General features: G+C 35.1%; 1 protein-coding gene across 1 annotated transcript in view; it reads left to right on the forward strand.

Moving 5' to 3' along the window:
- The window catches only part of PHF14 (PHD finger protein 14), a 166,974-nt gene that overhangs the window by 96,403 nt on the left and 55,669 nt on the right, over positions 1-14,902 (forward strand). The gene's annotated exons all lie outside the window — the stretch shown is intronic.

The following is a 14,902-nucleotide window of genomic DNA, read 5'->3' on the forward strand; positions in this document are numbered from 1 at the left end:
TATCTTTACTGATACATGTGAACACTCAAGAGTCTGAGGTCTGCATCAGTGCCATGTGTTCCCCTTAATTCTGATGAAACATAAACAAGGTGTCTGATGTTTAGCAGTGCAGCAATCTACATGAACAGGATCTATGGATAGTGGCCCACTCATTTTCCCTCAAGGCTTTGTTAACTCATCATCTATACCACAATGGTTTTTTCTTTAAGATTTATACTGTTTAATTATGGCCTCCCTACTGGTACACCTCTTTTCTGTAAAACTGTTGTAAACCAAACTTATATGGGAAGATAGAATTTCATACATATCATAGCTGTGTTTATAAGTTATTATGCTAATTTTTTTCTTTTGAACACATCTAAATACTTAACTGAAAATATGTACAGTCATTTACAGTGTAGATTACATGATATTGTGTAGGGGGGATTGAGAATTAGTTTTGTACTGTCATATGACCTTGTGTTATACAAGCCCTAACTCAGTATTTTGGTTAATAATAATAAATAAATAATATGTTCTATGACCTGTTTTTCTAACTTCGTAATGAATATGCTAGCAGTCACAAGATTTGGTTGAATTCATGGGTTGACATTCAGTTGAGTATGTGTTTTCTTACAGTGAGTACAGAGATTAAACTTGAAAATGCTCTCCTCGTGCTCATTCAAAATAACAGGAGGAAGGAAGGTTTTGCTTGAAGTGGAAAGGGATAGTCATTCCTTGCACTCGCACACTGAATCAGATAGAGACAGCTGCAGAGGGAAGATATGCATTGCAAAAAGCAGATCAATTGGATTCAGTCACATCCAAATGAAATTACATCAGTCAATAACCTTCCTTTCAAGTTACTGAAATCTTCCTGGCCCAAATTTCTCTTGTCAGGTTACTGAGTTTTGCCAATGATTAAAGTATCTTGAAATTGCTTCGATAACATCAAGGACCTTGTTGTGACAAGGTCTGTAAATGCAGTCTCTTAAAAGAGAAAGCTGGGTTTCACGTAGGATATTGAGTGTATTGACTGAAATTTTTTCATGGGTTCTCATAAGCTTGTATTCACAAAGACAGTGCAGAATGAAGGAAAATGACACTTTTATTGCTGAATGAAACCATTTCACATATGTGATACCGATATTTTATTTAATCTTTTGTATGGAATATGTAATTTCTTCTAGGCTTTGAAATAGTTTCAAAATGTGGGAGTTTGTTTTTTCTTTGAAATGGGCATAGTAGTACCTGGAGAACAGAATTCTGTAAATCAGGACTCCTGCTGGCCTGACTTGTTTACATCAGTCAATGTGTTTACGCAGTGACCAGCTCTAAATGTTGCCATTTATGCTCCAGTGTGCCAGTTACTAGAATGAAGGAAAGCTTTTCTGTTCCAATGGTACCTCAGAGGCCCTGATGTTTTGTCTTGCAGATAACTTTTTTACAGACTAATCAGTATGTATATTAGCAAATAGAAAAATGTAATAATTTTGGATGCATTTATTAATATTTGTAACACGATCAATACAGAGAAGAAGTAATATCAGTGTCTAGAAGACACATTGCTATCGTTGTTTTGCGGGTCCGTTCTTTCACTGAAGAGCTCTGTAACTCTCATCCACTTAATGGAGTTGTGGGTACACATTAATTCCTGGATAAAGAGGTCTACCTTCAGCAGCCTGAATTTTAAAAATGCATATTGCTTCTATCACCTTCAGATGGTTTGGTGTTTACTGCAGATACGGTTCCTTGCCTTCTAAAATTGGTCTTTGTCAGCACTTCCTTTATAATTAAATTGCTCTATTTTCCTCTCTTTCATTACCGTCTTACCTCATTAAAGTTTTTCCCAAATATCTGAAATACCTCTTTAGGCTTGACAGACCTGGTGAGCGAGTCCTAATGTTTCAGAATTGGTAAGGTATACTGAAGCAGTTTCCTACCTTTAGACCTTTGAAGATAAACTGAGCCTACATTATGGTTGCAAATGTGTTTTACTTGTGCCTGGTTAGCAGCCAGAAACATCGTTCTCACAACCTGATGAAAGCAAGTATTAAAATGGCTTAAAAGAAATGAGGATCAAAACTACTAACATAAGCATTACATTTGTATGCAATTTGCACTTTGCAGTAACTGTTGTGCAAATTAAGAGGGCCTTTGGCAATTCCCGTGGAAAGTATTGAAATAACTTGTGGGGTTTCTTGTGCTGTAAATTCCTTTGAAAAGGAAATTTGCACATATTCACAGACACCACTCCCCTCTCCCTATTACATAATATTTATCTAACTGAGAAAGCAGATTACACCCATGTGTGGTTAGGGAGGAGACTGAGAGATGTTGATGTGTTCCTCTCCCTTTGTACTAAAACTTGAAGGAAAGTGCTTTCATAGTTATTTTTGTCCTGGAATGAAGGAGAGCTGGGAGAGAAAAACTCTAGTTCTAAAGGACCAAATATGCAATTGAGAACCTCCCTGTTGAAAGCATTACGGCATTACCTATGATGCTTTTTTCTTTCAAATATTTGTTTCATCTAGTAGTGAGAAAGGAAAGCTGTACAGTTTTGCTCAGTCATTATTTGAGGGTTTTGTGTTCAGTAAATCCTTTTCCCAACTCAGGTTGAAAATGCAGGTGGCAGATATCGCACGCAGCTCTGGGTACTCAGTAGAAATTGGCGTGGATGTGTAGGTGTCTCGATTCAGTGTAAAACCTCTGTAGTGCATTTCATCACATTTGAGTAAGTGCTAGGAGGTTGTTAAGCGTGTATAGAAATGGGAGCAGTTCTTTGGATGAGGGAGGATTGGGAAACGGTATGTAGGTGTGGGAGAAAGGAAAAGCAGAGAATAGAACAGAAGAAATGTCATCAATGTGGGAGATCCCAGGAAAAATTTCTATTAATTAGTTCTCCAGAATCAGTAGTCAGTTATCAAATGAGTTTCTGGGATACAAACTTAAAAAAAAGCTATTGTATTCAGGCATTTATATTTCTTTGTCTTATATAAATCTTTGGCTGGTTAGAACTGTGTTTAAACAAAGTCATTAGTGATTCCTTTTACTAAATAATACTCGGAGCTGAGAGGGGTGAAGAGGATCATAAATCATGTAAAATAAATGATGTCAAGTCAAATTTTAATAACAGTAGACATGGAAAAATTGGCTCACCATTTAAAAACTAAATTCCCTTTAATATATCAGTGAATATTATAATAGTCTTTAAAATTTCTCGATGTGTTGTTATCAATAAAAATGCAGTACAAATATTATAGGAATCATTAGTGCAGGTATAGGTTACTTATACTTCCTACTTGATGCCTGTGTTCTTACAGCCTTACCTAAAGTACTAAAAAAAATTAGGATCTTGGCTTTGCTCTATAGTTGTTTCCTCTGTGAGCCTTATTTGTCTTTTAAGTACTTTGATTTTTGATCTTATGGATAAAATTTAACTTACTATTTTATTAGTTCAACTATGATATTTTTTGTATATAAAAGCATGTTTACATAAATACAATTTTTATATACAATATAAATTTTTATATAAGTACAATTATAAGTACATATACATATATGTGTGTATATACATGTATATACACACACTCATTTTGAGAAACAGAAATAAGAACTTATGTTAAAAGTCTGGATCACTGTATTTGTGCCCCAAACTTGCTAGCCCAGATAAGGCAAAGCCCATCACATTCTGATGACCTGACTCCAGTGGTACAGTTGCAGCTACTCATGCTGTTGCTGAGAGGATAAAGGTGGCACAAAGACCTCGAGCTTATCTCGAGTTGTTTGCTCATGCTACCCTTCATGTTTCTGCCCTTAAATGTGCACTTGTGTCAACCTCATGCACTCTGAGGTGATCAGAATGAAACCGATTGCACTCGCTAAGGGTAGGGGATTGTGATAAGATGACTATTAAAAGTATTTTTATTTTACAACTCAGCTTTTCTTCAGTTTTCTTAAAAAGTTCAAAATTGGACTATTCAAAATTGTAATATTGCAGTTCAGGACACCTAATTTAAAATTCTAATCATGTCCTGAGTAAGAGATGAAGTGATTGAAATGAATTTACATATACTACTTCCTCGCTGTCTAGTTCTTAAACTCAAAATCCTCACACTCAAAATTAGAATTAGTTTGCAAAGAATTGTTACTGGAACATGCAGTGACACTATGGCTTCTGTTCATCAGATTGTTATTTTTATGTTTTATGAAAGTAAGAGGACAATTTAAAATTTCTTTTTATTTACAGTTCTACTTTAATACATTTCAAAGCAGAAAAAAAAAAACAAATGCAGTGGAGACTTTATACAGGTCCTTCTTTGGAAACTGATGTATATTTGATATGCCAGCATAGTTTAAAGACAGCATGGATTTTTTTCTACTTGAAATCTCACAATGCTATCAGTTACATTAATTTACTGTATTGCAAGTGGTTTTAAAACTTTAAATGTAGAGAATCGGCACTTTAGAAGTGTATTTATTTTTTAAAAAAAAGCATCCTTGAAAAGTACATATGTCATGAGAGTGTCAAAAGACAGGATGTACAAGTAGGAAAAAAAAAGCTGTGAAGACTTGTTTCAGAGCGACTAAAGCTTTCTGTGTACTGAATTATTACATTGCATCATGAAAGAAACCCTCCCTTACTTAATGCTTCCTAAATCCTAAGACTTATTTTCTTTCAAATGCTATTCTATAAACCAAGCAATTTTAAGGTGGTAAGACAGTGCCCATGTTGTTTGTTCTTGTCATATAGTCAGTCCCAGAGCTGCCTTTGTGTGGGTTTCAAATCAGAGGAAAATGCTAGCTTCACAGTCAAGCCTACTTGTTTTAAATTGTTGCTTTTATGATTAAAAAAAAAAAAGAGAAAATTATCTTCTCTGTCTTATGGTGGACTGTCTTTTGTCTTTGAGCTATATTGAGAAAAAAAGGATGCTATACTTAACTCAGTTTAATGTTTTGACACTTAAGGACTTTTGGAAGTTTAATATGAGTGCCTTAAACTATTTGGATCTGAGCGTTCACATTACTTGAATTTAGTGTGATGTTAAAATGTTTCATAAGACAGAGCAGAGCTGCTATGATCTCTCAATGTTAATATTTTTTTCTTATCACTTTACTGTGTAGATACCCTTCATGAGACACAACTCTGCCACAACTCATCCTCGGAGGCAATCGTGGAAACCTTTTATAATATGATTTTTAAATGTGGATAAAGCTCTCAATAGAGTACCTAAAGTAAAGGAGGACAGCTACCTTGTCTCTACTATAAGCTTATTATGACAAAAAGTTGAGTTTGCTTGTCAGGCTTGGATAGAATGTAATTGATTGGTTTGTTATTTGAACTGACAAGGTAGTTAATTTTCCTGCATTTTTTTTTGCACTAATCAGGAACATTTCTTATGTGCATTGTTGAAAAATCCCGGATAAATGTCTTGTCAGAATTGTCCTATTAAGTAATGTCTTTCCCCTGTGCTTCGTTGGCAAATGATGTTATACAATGTGTGGATTCATTGAAGAGTGACAGAAGCCTGTGAGACTTAAATATTGTGCGTTCCTCTATGGTGATACCGAATGAAATACGCAACGGTTTGCCATCTGCCTGCCACTCTTCTTATATACAGTTTAATGAGAACGTTTCTATATAGAACACCATGTTGTACATAGACTTTACTGTAAAAAGGATTGTTTCCTAAGAAAAAAAAATGTTGAGTGATAATGAGACCTGTAAAACACTTGAGACTTACTATTCTGAGGGAATAGATTTGCCACGGAAAAATTGATTTTATGCTTATTAGTATGAACTAATTGTCTCTGACTTCAAATACTTGAGTGAATAGAACTATACCTATATTGCTTTCTGAACAATTTTTAAGAAGAAGAAAAATTTGAGTATATGCAGACGTTTGTTTTATTTGGCTTACTTCTCTGGCAGTGTTCAGTTCAAGCTTGTCTCCTCACAATACAAATACGAAATTGTAAATGTAAGTTGGGGAAGGAACGAAGAACAGATTACAAAGTGTGACAGCTGAGATCTTCGTCTTCGTCCATATATATCCTGGTAGATGCAGACATAGTATTTTGCTCTACAAATGGTATCGATCCAGTTCTTAAATCTACAGTAGCAGTGTGTTGACATCTTCATCGTTTTCATCTTGAACTTGCTCGGAAAATTTCTGCTCAAATGCAATCACATTTGTGACTTTATGACATATAATCTTTGAATTTCTTGAGATATGGTGGTTTTTGTCATCTATCAAGGCACATTTCCATTTGAAAATATTTTTTAAACTTAAGAAAGAAATCAAATGCTGTAATAAGTAATAGGAGAAATATACAAATTTGTGTACACTTATCTACAAGTCATATCTTACCAGGGCATTTCATGTTTGGATATTATATTAAATAAAATTAACCTGATGTCTAACACGTCGTTTTGTTTTAAAAAGTGGGTGGAATGATATCAGAGTAAGAATTTTTTTTTTTTTTTTGTCTGAACTGTCAAAAATGCCTTATTGGCAAGGTATACAAAGACACCTTTAAAATAAAGAAGTTCACACTAGGAAATAGACATTAATAGAGGAATTTGATCTTTAAGAATCCATGAATCTGTTTTAGAAGGAAAAGACTGAGTTTAGCGACTGCTTGTCCAGAATTCTGGAAGTAAGAAGTTATATCCAAACGCTAACGATAACATGGTGGGGTGGGGGGTGGGAAGGTGTTTACCCGTACATCATGCTGAGTTTGGGTGGGGGGCGGGGGAAAAGAAAGTAATGTTTACTGTGATTTATGATCAGTTATTAAACTAACACGGTCTGGGTATTGTGAGTAGGAGAGAATGATAAATGTAGCCTATCTTGGCTTTAGTAAGACTTTTTAAATGCTTTCGTGTGACATTCTGCTAAATAAGCTAGATAAATATTCTGTTAATAAGGCTGCAGTAAAATATGTAGCTGATTAGAAAAGTAAATTAGTTACCATGGACTCTGACAAACTGGAATGATATTACATTCACTGGAATCCAGTTAGGACTCTCCTGGATTCAGTATCATTATATTTTTGTTAATTTTTGCCTTAGTATATTAGGTGCTGGAATGAAGTATTTAGTTACATTTGCAGGTGATTTTGGTATGATGTGAGGGACTGCAGTCTTAGAATTAAACGCAGAATTTTAAGAAAGCATCCAGAAAAAGCATGCAGTGCAGTAAAGGAAAATCACTGTTCAGTGCATGATTGTGATAAAAAAGTAACTAGTTAGGCCTTCAAAAAGAAGGTATAGGTGACTCTGTGTCACAGACTGATCATGAATCAAACTGATCATACCTGAGATGTACAAAGAGAGGTGTTAAATATAACACATGAAAGTGCTTCTCCTGAGTATTCCAAAGACTGGTATCTCACCCTTGGAAAAGCCTCAGCTAGTGTATTCTGTCCTTTGGCAAGAAATATGTAGGAGAAGTCCAAAGCAAACTGAATTGAATTACAAGAAGACTACAGGAGACATAAATGAATAAAAAAGCTTAAAATAGTTGGATTTCTTAAATTTAGAGAAGACTGGGGAATCTGTCTTCAAACAGCCTAAATTAGTACAAAGATGGTGAAGAGAGAAGTTGCTGCAAAGAGGGGAAGAATGTTGATAGGGAAGTTCAGTAATCTCTGCTGTTGGAGGATTTTAAGGACAGACTAATGTGTGTTAAAAACTGATTGAGTATTGTTGATACTCCCCTGGGCATGCTTGATATCCAAAGGTGATTTCCTGCTGTATTTTGTATGTTTGTTCCCCAGTACAGCTCTTTTGTAGGTTTTTGTTCCTTCCTTGGTACTTTATTTTGATGAGGTATTAGTTTAGTTTTCAATTTCTCTCTCTCTCTCTCTCATTTGTATAGATCATTATGTCACTTGTGTTGCTTTGTCTGGAAAGCCAGATGTTAACCTTTTGAAAGAAGTTAGATGGCAATATTCAAAACTATAATGGACTTCTCTAGTACTTCACAAACAATACACCATTCAGTGTAGTTATTAGTCTTTATACCTCAGAATGCACTATAGATGCAATTGTGTATTACAAGTAGAATGTACTTCAGAAAAACTAATGCAGCGTTAGCGTTTGCTAACAGCTTTCTTAAGTTTTATACTCTTCAGTTTGTCAAGGAGGTTATCCTTGTTCTTTCAGAATTTCCTGGTTTTCCCAATAAAGAAATATTTTAGACTTTTTGAGGAGCTGTAATTTGTATAGTATTATCTTAATATGTATCTTGGAGGCATTGTCTTCACGGAATACTTAATTTAAACTTAAATATTTTAAATACAAGATCTATTCAGTAGCTGTATAATAGTAACAAATACAAAGGCATTTGACATAGTATTTACATCAATTAATAATTCCCCTTGTATATGTGGAGACAATGAATTTTGCAAAATGATTTATCAAAGCTGTATGTTTTCTAGTTTTGAAGTACTATAGGAGAGAGAGAAGTGAATGCTTCTTGTTCACATACAGGTATAGTACATGTTTCTTCATAGTGGTCTTATATTTCATTGTATACGTGCAAACTAAGTTTCATGAAATAGATGAGCTGCGGACCATTTAGAAAAATCTAGATTCCATAGGAATGTTACATAATAGATAGTTCAGATTCTTCCTTACCCATAAAAAGAAACAGTGTTTGGTGTTTGGATTTGGGAGATTGTTTATTTGTTTGTTTTAATGTTAAAAGCATGAATTAAATCAAGAAGGAGAGGTGGCAGTTTTGGGTTTAGCATAATAAATTTAGGTACACAAATATTTGTCAGATTAACGCTTATTTGTTTTTTTGCTCATTTGTGGTGCAATTCATTGTAATAGAATTGGCAAATTGTGTTAATCAAGTATTTGATGTTTAGGTTATGTGATGGTAAACATCTGGGGAGTGGGCAGTAGAAGCTACATAAAATATTTTTTTCCTTTTGAATTTATAGGTAGGATGTTTTGTTTACCTCTTTTGCTTTAAAGTAGAAATTCCTAAAGGTCAAAGCCATAGAAATTCATGCTGTTATATATTATAACTAGTGCTAAATACAGGATTTTTTTTAAAACTTCACGTGGCAGATACTGAAAAGTGCAGTGTAGAGTGTCTGAGTGAATGGAGGGTTTTCCATGGGATTATTGTACACTAAAGAGAAAAAATAGTCATTATATTAATGCCCTTGAGTTTGGACAGAAATTTGAGTAAGAATGTAATGATCATTCTGTGTTTGGTGTATTCTGTCACTTTTCAGCAATAGCTGAAAATTGCAATAGCAATCTCTCTCTTCCAGGCGTAACAGATGAGAATAACAGTGCACTGTCTCATATAACATTATAAACTATGGAAGTCAGGGACTTCCTTTTCTGTGCTTGCATTGTACTTGGCAGAATAAGATTTGAATGTGACTTTTAATTGCTTTGTGCAATACCATAAGCATTATACTTCCCAGAAAGAGTATTTCATTTACTTTAATCAAAATTATGAAAATATTAGAATCCAGAAAGATTCAGGTTGGAAGGAGCCCCGGGAGGATGTTTGTTCCAGCCACCCACTCAAAGCAGGACTGACTGCAAAGTTAGATCTAACTATGAAATTAGATCAAGTTTCTTAGAGTTATACGTGGTTGAATTCTGAGCAATTTTGGAGATAAACAGCCTTTCAGGATAACCAGGACCTGTTTTTGAAGAGACTATATAATTGGGCTGTATCCTGGTTTACACTCAATATTGTATGCGTGTGCAGTCACATAAGGATTTTAGTGGTGGCATCTGTCAATCTAAAGCTTGGCTGGCCTATGTGAGAAGACTTTTAAATTATCCTGGCGCTAATAGTTTCTTAAAACTGTTCTGTAGGATCAAAACTGCAAAATTACTTGACTATCCATTTTTAGTTGTTATGCCACGTACAGTGAAGGGAAAAATTGTAGAAATCAGGAAGAGGAAAACCAGCTTTTTCCTTTTTATACTTCGTATGTTTTTCTTTTTTGACAATATTCTGCCTAAAAACAAAAGAGTTGCTGAGGATCTAGACCTTATGTTTTAAATTAGAGTCTAAATACAGCACTGCGTCACTTTTATTTTGTGTTTGGCCCATGACATACAAAATGAAAGCAATTTCTGTTGAAATCCATGAGGCTGAATTGAAGATTTTTGGTGTAGAATGGCAGGGTAAGATACAAAGACTTATCTTCAATTATCTTTTCTTTGTTTCAAGAGATGTCAGAAGAGAAAGCTAAAAGGAATGATTTCTACATATTCCGTAATGAAAAAGTACTATTGTTTTGAGCTCCTCCCTCAGCAAGTAGAATAAATGTACTCTTTGGACAGTATTAATAAAAGTGTAGTAAAATATGATTATACAGTTATTTCATCATTAGATCTTTACTTAATTTTATTCTTTAAATAAGGGCACAGGAAAGTGCCTGCATTGACATTACATGTAAGTGTTGCTGATACATCCCATCCCATAGTATTCATTTCTGTCACCCAGAATTTATCACTTCCATGGTCTGGTTCCAGTTAAGGTGTCCCAGGAGCACTCCTCGCCTGTGCCAGTCCAAAGTTGGTCATCTTGGTTCTACGGTTTGAATTCACTTGAGCTACATCAGCTTACTCTGTGTTTTTGGGAATGCTTACATGCTCCTTTCCGTTAGATCTATCATACAGCCACTAACAAGAAACAAAATTATGATGGTGCCTTAAACTGTCACAACTGGTTTTAACAGCTGAATCCCAGAATGTGCTGCAATTTAAAATGAACCCTCATGCATATCTCCAGCTGTTTGCAGTTTCAGGGGCCCAGCAGTTGCACACTGAGGGATTAAAGGGGAGAGAGATCAGTGCCTGAGAAGAAACATCTGTTCCTCAGGTGTTAAAAGCCTTTAGTCAGAAACAGGATCCAGAGCAAGCCAACAAAGAAAGATGCATATCAATATTTATGTCCACACAGGTGCTAGAGTACCCGTTGCGTTACATATTACATCCCCCCAGCTAATGGGTGAGTGAATGCACACCCCGCCCACTGCAGTTCTCCAATTTAAAAATTAGATTACTTCTAACTTTGTTCTGATTAATTCTGGATTTTCCAGAGTAAGGCTTATATGACAAGTTCTCTAATTTTAATGGTGATGATGATTTGTCAATATGTATCAAAGTTTTCTATCTTTTTTTTCCATTAAAATACATCTTTCTAAGCTGTTGTGATGAATAGGGAGCAGTGTATATATTTTGTGATTTTGTGTTTTGTTCAGTGTCGTACCTTTTGGTATGACGCTGCAGACAATGTGCGATGGTGTGTACGTAAGAGATTTTCTGTAGTCTCTGAAGCATATTTGGAAAGTTGTATTTAAAGATTACCTTATTAATGTTGTGTTTCAGGGACATGTAGGTAATTACTTTTACAGCTATAGATGGCTGATGCTGTCTTGTGAATGCAAAATAGGTTTCTTCACTCTGGCTGAATCAGCTCTTTGTGGTTTTTGATGATATTAACCAGTGACTTACAAACGTGCCGGTGATGGGCAGGTTTTGCATTCACTGTTCCTCCGTAAAGCACAGGTCTTTTTCCCCAGTGCTCGCAGGAAGACTTCTGCAGGCCAACTGATAAGACTCCCTCCTGTGCAGGTAGATGCCATGTAATGAAATTGGATGTGTGTGCTGGGCTTTGTAAATAAAATGAGATTGACCCCAGCCATTATCTCATTTATCTCATTTACATTGTAAAATCAGTATCTACACTATTGATTAGAGCATAATTAGTTAATTATGAACAGGAAAATGCAGAGTTATGTAGGGCATGAGCACAGCCAGCTGTACTGCTAAAAAACTAATAAAAACAATCCAAGGGCATGAGCAGATGGAGATCACTTTATTAAAGAACAAAGCAGATGTATTTCAGGTATGGAAATGCCTAATCAAGCTTTCTTGCTGTGAAGATGTAGCTGACCTGCATTCTATACTTTCATAAGTGAAAAATGTTTTCTTTTATTATTTTTTCATTTATTAACCTAACTCCTTCAGAATTGCCTTTATTCACATCCCATTTTCTCGGTGTGTAGTGGGCATATATCTATCCTCATTAATTACTAGAATGAGGAACACAGTGATTTCTAATTTTGATGCATAAAGTAATTTCAGGCTTGTTAAAACAGTGATATTAAGCGATTACCTGTCAGTTAGAGGTAATTTGGGAGGTTAGGTTAGCTTGTCTTTGTGTGGAGCTCTGTTTTTATTTTCACAAAGTTTTCGGTACAGCTGCTAGCCAGACCGCTGAAGATGGCTGTGCACTTAATTGCATTTGTAAATCATGTACTTCAGCACAAAAAAAGTTATCCACAAACAATAGCAAGATAAAATATTTGCTAGTTTAAGGACTGTTGTGAAGTTGTGACCTTGAATCCACAAGGGTAAAAAATTTTAACTGAACCTTTAAAATGGAGGGAATGATTTCTTTCCTTCCCCCCCCACCCTCAGCCCAATAGTTTAAGTTGCACTGTTAAGCCATCTTCAGGATGGAAGTGGATGATATTTGTAAATGACAGTGCCGTGTGGCTCCTTTGCTCTGTAGATGTCCTCACTGTGATTGATCTGTGACTGCGTTTACTGAAAGGCTGTGAGACTGGACAGCATGACACCTTTTGTGACCCAACAATTTCATTCTCTAATTAAGTTGAAAGTATTCCTTATTTTGTGTCACTTTCTTATTTTCTGAATTTTGCAGTGGATTTTCTATCATTTTACGTTGCTAGACAAAAGAACACAAGTAATAGTATACGCTTGAGGGCTTAATCTCATTTTACTCGTGCCATTTTAACCTAGGTGTAAGGTTTTCTTTTGGAATTAGGAATTAAGAATGCCAATTCCACTTTCTGTACTGTGGTGTCTGTAAACTTCACCTTTTGTCCCAAGTCAGTCTCAGCAGACAAGGGAGTTGCCAGACAGCTAGGGCATCATCTTAAACAAGGTACAGTGTGTATTCATCCATTTTCCCAGCATCGTGCTCTGGGAACTTCAGGATCAGTGAATTTATGTTCCACAATACAGCATTTGTATTCCAATAAAAAGCAGTATGAAAGAAGTGTTTAAAAATACCTGGTATAGTTGCATTTTAATCACCATTCAGCAGTTTGTGTTTTGATATGTGAAAATATGCTTTTGTTATTTGCATTTTCTCAGCTGTCCAGATGCAGATAGAAGCTATTAGTATCTGAAAACTTTCATGTAGATATTTTTAACTCATTCTAGGAAAATGCAATTTTTCTTCTGCCAAACTAAACAGCTTTGAAGTGATAAAAATTAATGACAATGAATATTAAAAACGTTCAGCTTTAGAATGGCACCTCCAGATCTGTATTTAATTTTGTAACATTCTGGTTATTTCAACGCAGCCTTGCTAACTCCCTCAGCGTGCTTCTGAAATGTGGCTGAAGGCGCCGTCGGGAAATACCACATTCTAGATACAAAATGGAAAAGATGTAAGAAGAGATGGCAAAGCATAACTTTAAAGAGGAAACATTTTCTTTTGAATATGTAAACACTTGTGTTTATAGACAATCACTTCAGGAAAAAAAATATCTAAATTAATACAGTTTGAAGTCAGATGTAGATTTTAGGATTAAGCTCTGAAAATACACTAAATCAGTCAGAAATGGTGCGATGCTTTATTTTGTGTTACTTAAAGGATCCCAAACAGCTTACAAGAAGGGAGTTCTGATAAGCACTGCTCCAATGCAAGCAGTTACGTGAATAAGATTCTAGATACAGAAATAGGTTAGTAAAAATATATTCCTTTACAGATGAGAACATTGAGGCTCAAAGGAGGCTTAATCTTTTGCTGAAGGTCAGATACACTTTTGGGAGGTAGGAGTGTAACCTATCTCATCTCCCACTCTCAACCTTTTTATTATTTTAATATGCCTTTCACAAGAAATAAAACTGCGTATATTCCTGATTGTAATGTATTACTGCATTAGAACTCTTCTAGAAGTCTTTTAAAAAATGAGAATGGCTTCCTTTTTAAGTGTTTTCTTAGTCCTGAAATTAGATCAAGTTATTAATAAATAATCCGAAGGATATAGATTGTAATATAGTATATCCCAGTTTTTAAAAATACCAAAACCATGTCAGCCCAGTGTTACATACTGTGGATGGGTAGATTATTGCTTTTAATTTCCACTTAGTGGAAGATAGTACGTGCAATACCCTTACCAGTGCTCATGTCCTACCTGTAACTGCTAAAACCAGAGGGCTTCCCTAGCAAGCACAGTCTTGACAGCAAGGGCAAAAGTATTTACTTAGGTTAAGCAATCATAATCAGAAAACGGTTACTTCTTTTTACTTGGAGACTAATTCTTGCAGAAGAGTCACATGAACATTTGCTCCTGTTAATACAGCAGTATGTTCTGTTAGTCGAATCCTCTCTCAGGTGCACTGTGCGTTCTGTTGATAAATGGTATCCTTCTGTCTTTGATCTGATGATGCCTTTGCCATGCTATTATTGCAATTTTTGGAGATTTTTGTGTTTGCATGTTTTGTAGAGGAGAAAATGAGTGACCAGGGAAGCAGAGAAAGAAAGTGTAGGGGATTTCTTAGAAAATTTGATTTTTAGACATTTACTCTAGTTGCTGGTTTTGAATCATTCATATTGGCTTTAATTCAGAGTTTAAAGGCGTTTAGTGCAGAGAATATTGCAAAGTAAATTAGAAAAAAGCTTTCTTTTTTATACAAAAGAATAAAAGGGGATATACAAATAAAGTGAATTTCAGTAGGATATATGAAAATCTATTATTTGCTTTTAAAATTATTTCTCATTTTGAGCATGTTGTACTAATTTAAAAATCTTTTCATGAAGCACTTGTTATACTGTAGCATTTCTTCAACGATGACATTAAGAATAGGTGAACAATAGCTGTGCTGTATGTT

The sequence above is a fragment of the Tauraco erythrolophus genome, chromosome 7, assembly GCF_009769465.1.
Source record: "Tauraco erythrolophus isolate bTauEry1 chromosome 7, bTauEry1.pri, whole genome shotgun sequence".
NCBI classification, from domain to species: domain Eukaryota; kingdom Metazoa; phylum Chordata; class Aves; order Musophagiformes; family Musophagidae; genus Tauraco; species Tauraco erythrolophus.